This window comes from Durio zibethinus, chromosome 26 (genome assembly GCF_047325235.1).
Source record: "Durio zibethinus cultivar Kanyao isolate XHJ-2024 chromosome 26, ASM4732523v1, whole genome shotgun sequence".
Lineage (NCBI taxonomy): Eukaryota > Viridiplantae > Streptophyta > Magnoliopsida > Malvales > Malvaceae > Durio > Durio zibethinus.
In genome coordinates this window covers 16,551,244-16,556,839 of record NC_143187.1, presented here as the reverse complement: position 1 = coordinate 16,556,839, position 5,596 = coordinate 16,551,244, and the positions used below count along the sequence as shown (strand labels likewise).

Here is a 5,596-nt window from a genome sequence, read left to right as displayed (position 1 = left end):
ACTTAGATTAAGAAGTGACTCTTACATCCTCCAACCTAACCAGACAAGAAGATATGCAAAAGCGTAAATTATACAATGCAATGTAAGGCAGAGAAATCTGTATATACGATATGATCATCAGTAAGGGATCAACAACAATATGGGGTAGCCAAGATGCATTATACTTTCATAGAAAACTCTCCACAAGATGTGCAGCTTTGGTAGTTGTAAGTAATTTTCAACCAAAAATACCCCAGCAAGCCTTAATAACCCTGCCAATGTCTTCTGGAAGATAGCTACTATCACTGTTTCCACTCAAATGTAGGGGAGGATACAATAGCAAAGGTGGATACAATAGCAAAGGTAGGTTATTTTTGAACACCCAAAATTGAAAATTAAGAAAATTTTATAAAAAATTTTTTTCTGATCACTTCAAAATTTTTTAACATCATTTCCGTCATTAAATTGACAAATTCGTTATCAACCTTTATATATATATATATATAATATTATAGTGGACAACCAAAAAAAATGAAAAATATTATACTGTAATCTAATGGTTACAAAATATTATAAACATGAATTAACAGAGCAAAAAGTTACAGCCAAATAACTTTACTAAAAAAATGTAGTGTGATGTTTGCCATATATTCTCATTTTCTGAGATTATGTAATTGACGGTCAAAATGAAAAATATGGATAAAATGCAAGCCACCTTCTGCACTTTTGAACATAACGTTAACATGCCACAGCACTTTTCCAATTTTAGAATTATCACCCTCTGTAATGTAAGATTAAGTAAATAACCCCTCCCCCTACCACTTTTCATTCGTTATTTGTACATGCAGCACATACCCGACCATGTTTTCGCATTAACGTAACGCTAACAAACATTTAACAAATAATTATTTTCAATCTATTTGGTTTATATTTGATAAGTTATTTCAAATTTTCATAACATATAGATTGGTATACATATTGCACAAATCTTTTTTGTTAATGTGTGATTAGCCACCTAATTCATTTTGTCTCATTTTAAAGAAATGTTTCAAGCTTAACTTAGGTATCTTTAAAAGATAAATTTTAATCCATAAAATCAAAACTAGGTCCAGGAGTACATATAAGGAAGGTTATGGAACTCCCATCCAAAGGATGGTGCCAGCATGATTTCGTGTTATTCAAAAGCCTTAAAACTTTACCAAATAATTTAATTTTGAAAATTATTCTTAAATTACTCAAATATGTTGATAATAATTCAACAACATTTCCTCACCTTAGGAGTATTCTAGGAGCCTATTTGTCATGTTTTAAAGAAACTCCATCATTGGATTCATTTAATTTTTGTAAAAAAAAAAAAAAAAACTTTAATACCGAATGAAATTTAGAACCTTGATATAAAAAATTCTTATCTAAATTCACTAATATGTTAGTAAAATTTAGAAAAGATTCTCCCACTAACAAATTTATATAGAAATTGATATTTGCAATGTTCTTTGTAATTCCATCATCAAATATTCAAAATCTAAAAATTTATTTTTCAAAAATATCTTCCAGTAAGATTTTTTGTCAAAATTACCTTTCAATATGTTGGTAGGATTTTATGAAAACTATTTCTTTTCTTTTTTTTTCTTAACTTTACTTTATTAAAAATCATAAAATTTTCCAATATGTTAGTAAAACCTTATTTTTCTAAATATAAATCCACAAGCCCTCCAATATCTTGGTAAGGCTTTTAGAAAACTATATATATTTTTTGTTTTTCTTGAAATTTAATTTTTGTTACAAATCTATAGCTTTTTCAATATGTTGGTAAAAACCTTATTTTTAGATTTGTAAAAAATCATGAACCCTTTAATATATTGGTTAGGTTCATTTATCATTCTTAAATTCATTTTTAGAAATTTAAACCTTCCAGTATGTTGGTAAGGTTTTTACTTCCAAAATTAATATTTTTTTTAGATCTCATTTTTAACTACAAAATCTTTAAATACTTTGATAGATTTTCAAGAATTTTAATTTTTATTAAAAATAATCTTTAATCTAAACAAATAAGTGAATAGAATAAAGAATAAATGTAATAATACCAAAGTTGGATTCTGATCAATGGCTTAGAATGTAACTCAGTTTAGTGGTTTGGATCGGCTCAACTTTTTATCTCACGAAACTTGCTCGACTTGGCTTAGAAACTTGGCTCAATGGCTTGGCTTATTTGTATCAAAACTACATCGTTTCAATGAGGCTATATCAAGGCAAAGTCAAATTTTTTTCTCATTTTCTTTTTTTTCTTCTTTCTCTTCTCCCTCTATCTCTACTAATGCTTTTGTCTCTTCCGAATTTTAGGCCACCACCTTTGGTTGCTACATCGTTGCCAGCCATTGCACTTCACCATCGATCGACCACCGTTGAGACCCAAATTTCATTGAGAAACTCATTTTTCCCTCTTTGTCTCGAACTTGGGGTCAGTTTGTCACAGATTATCTTTCAATAGCCTAAATCTAGAGCTAAAGTCGTATCCTTTCCACCACCATTTTAGCCTTTTTAGTCATCTAATCTTCTTGAGTTTTCAATATGTGGTTTCCCTTTCCATCCTTTCTATTTTCATTATTTGAAAGTCCTAATCAACACACTGACCGTCATCGATCATCGTTGCTAATAGAAGTAGGTTTGCTCTTTCCTCTTTACTCTTTTTATCTTTTTCTTTATTTGATTCTCCTCATTTTTCATTTTTGATTTCCTTTGGTTTCTGAATTAAATTTGTTCTTCTTGAATATGTGTTGGCATGGTTGACTGATGATAGGTAATTTTTCGATAAGAAATTGATGGTGGTGGCAAGACCTGGTCTTGGTAAAGGACAACTATAGTGTTTATTTCGGTTGTTGACTCTATATTGCCACTCTATGTTTGTGCTTGTATTTTGTGATCTGTCTGTGTGTAACTGTCTATGTTTTGCTTAATGTTAGTTTGGGTTAAGAATGCAGGTCTTCGTGTTGGTGGCCTTTGTGGGAAATGATGGTATTGGGAATGTTTGCTAAGTAGGATGAGTTTGTTGAGTGATGATATTCGGTCTAGTCGTTATGGGCTTGTTTGATTTACTTGGGGTTGTTTTAATGGCTTCTTGAGGATTGGGTTTGTTTTCTAGGTTTTGGGTTGTGGTTGGAATTATGGCTAAGCTATAATGAGGTAAAGATGGTGATTGAGAACTCTAATGGTTGCATTCTCTATTTTTTTTTTTTTTTTTTTTGTTTGTGTCCTTTTGTAGTGAATTGCAATATTATTTATAAGACACAGTAAGAAGAATTTCAAATGAATTCCAACTCCGCAAAAGCTAGGATTATGATGAAAAATAGAATTTATCTTGAAAAATCTAAAATTCAATTTAATCATGATAAAACCCAAACTTATCACCATATCATCATCAATCATGATAAGACTTTCTACTAAAATTACCTTTCAATATGTTAGTAAGATTTTATCAAAACTATTTAAAAAAAACTTAACTTTATTAAAAATTATAAGGTTTTCTAATATGTTGGTAAAATCTTATTTTTCTAAAAATAAAATGACAAGCCCTCTAATATGTTGGTAAGGCTTTTAGAAAACTTTATATTTTTTTCGTTTTTCTTGAAATTTAATTTTTGTTAAAAATTCATAAAGTTTTCCAATATATCGGTAAAGCCTTATTTTTAGATTTGTAAAAAAATCATGAGTCCTTTAATATGTTAGTAAGGTTCATTTATGATTCTTAAATTCATTTTTAGAAATTTAAATCTTCTAATAAGTTGGTAAGGTTTTATTTCCAAAATTAATATTTTTTCATATCTCATTTTTAATTACAAAATGATCAAATACTTAGATTTTCATGAATTTTAATTTTTATTAAAAAAATCTTTAGTCTAAACAAATAAATAAATAGAATAAAGAATAAATGTAAAAATACCAAAGTTGGATTTTGGTCAATGGCTCAAAATGCGGTTTAGTTCAATGGCTAAGATTGGCTTGGCTTTTATCTCATAAAATTGACTCAGCTTGGCTTAGAAACTTGGCTCAATGGCTTAGCTTGTATTTATTAAAAATATATTATTTCAATGAGGCTATATAATGGCAAAATTAGATTTTTTTTTTCTCATGTTCTTTTCTTTCTTCTCTCTCTCTTCTTTCTTTATCTACCAGTGTTTTTCTCTTTTTGTGAATTTCAAGCCATTGCCTTCAGTTTCTGTGCCATTGCTAGCTGCTATGCTTCGTTGCCAATTGACCACCGTTGAGATCTAAATTTCACCAAAAAGCTCATTTTTTTTTCCTTTTTGTTTTTGATTTGGGGTCAATTTTTCACAGATTGTCCTCTAATGGCCTAGATCTAAAGCTGAAGTCATGGCCTTTCCACCATCGTTTCAGCTCTCTTTACCATCCAATCTTCTTGAGTTTTCAGTATGCGGCTCTTTCATCCTCCCTATTTTCACCATTTGGATCTCCCAATTAATAAATTGATTGTTGTTGATCATCCCTATTACTAGAGGTAGGTTTTTTCTTTCCCTTTTACTCATCTTCACTTTCTCTTTGTTTGATTTTCCTCTCTTTTCATTTTTGATCTCTTTTCGTTTGTGACTTAAATTTGTTCTTCTTGAATCTATGTTGGCATGGTTTACTGATGATGGATGATTGTCCAGCGAGAAATTGATGGTGGTGGCAAGACTTGGTCTTAGCAATGGATAACTATGGTGTCTACTTTGGTTGTTGACTTTGTATTATGAGTCTATGCTTATACTTGTATTTTGTGATCTGTCTGTGTGTAAACTATCTATGTTTTGCTTGCTATCATTTTGGGTTGAGAATGCAGACCTTTAGGTTAGTGGCATTTGTGGGAAATGATGGTATTAGGAATGTTCGCTGGGTAGGATGAGTTAGCTAAATGACAAGATTCGATCTAGTGGTTATGGGTTTGTTTGATCGATTTTAATTTGCTTAGGTTGTTTTAATGGTTTCTTGAGGACTAGGTTTGTTTTCTAGGTTTCTAGGTTGTGGTTGGAATTATGGTTGAGCTATGGTAAGGTAAAGATAGTGATTGAAAACTGCTAATGGTTGCTTTCTCTGTTTTCTTTTATTTTTTTGTCTATCCTTTTGTAGTGAATTACAAGGCTATTTATAAGACATAGTAAGAAGAATTTCAAATGCATTCCAACTCCACAAAAGCTAGGATTATGATGAAAAAATAGAATTTATCTTGTAAAATCTAAATTCAATTTAATCATGATAAAACCCAAACTTATCACCATATCATCATCAGTCATTCCCTCTAACCTTTTTTTTTTTATAATTTCTCTTTTTTTTCGATAATTTCCCTTTCTTTTAATATCCAAATCAAAAAATCAATAAAGATAAGTATAAACAAAATAAAAAAATAAAAAATAAGATAAATATATGTATATATAAAAAATAAATTCAACAAACAAAAATAATAATAAAAAAGAAAATTTCAAAATCCACAATTGGGCTCGGAAAAGCTCAAATTCAAATAGTTTGGGCCTTGGACTAAATAAGGTATTTATACAAATAATAAATTATATTTTTTTTATATTTTTAAAATTTTTTATTTTTACATTTCATGTAAATATATAATCTA

General features: G+C 29.3%; 1 long non-coding RNA gene across 1 annotated transcript; it reads left to right on the top strand.

Moving 5' to 3' along the window:
• The first annotated feature begins 4,106 nt into the window (after positions 1 to 4,106).
• On the top strand, positions 4,107 to 5,052 carry LOC149511387 (uncharacterized). Its single transcript, XR_016334343.1, has 2 exons — positions 4,107 to 4,492; positions 4,644 to 5,052. It is a non-coding gene; the product is annotated as an uncharacterized LOC149511387 (long non-coding RNA).
• The last annotated feature ends 544 nt before the right edge of the window (positions 5,053 to 5,596 follow it).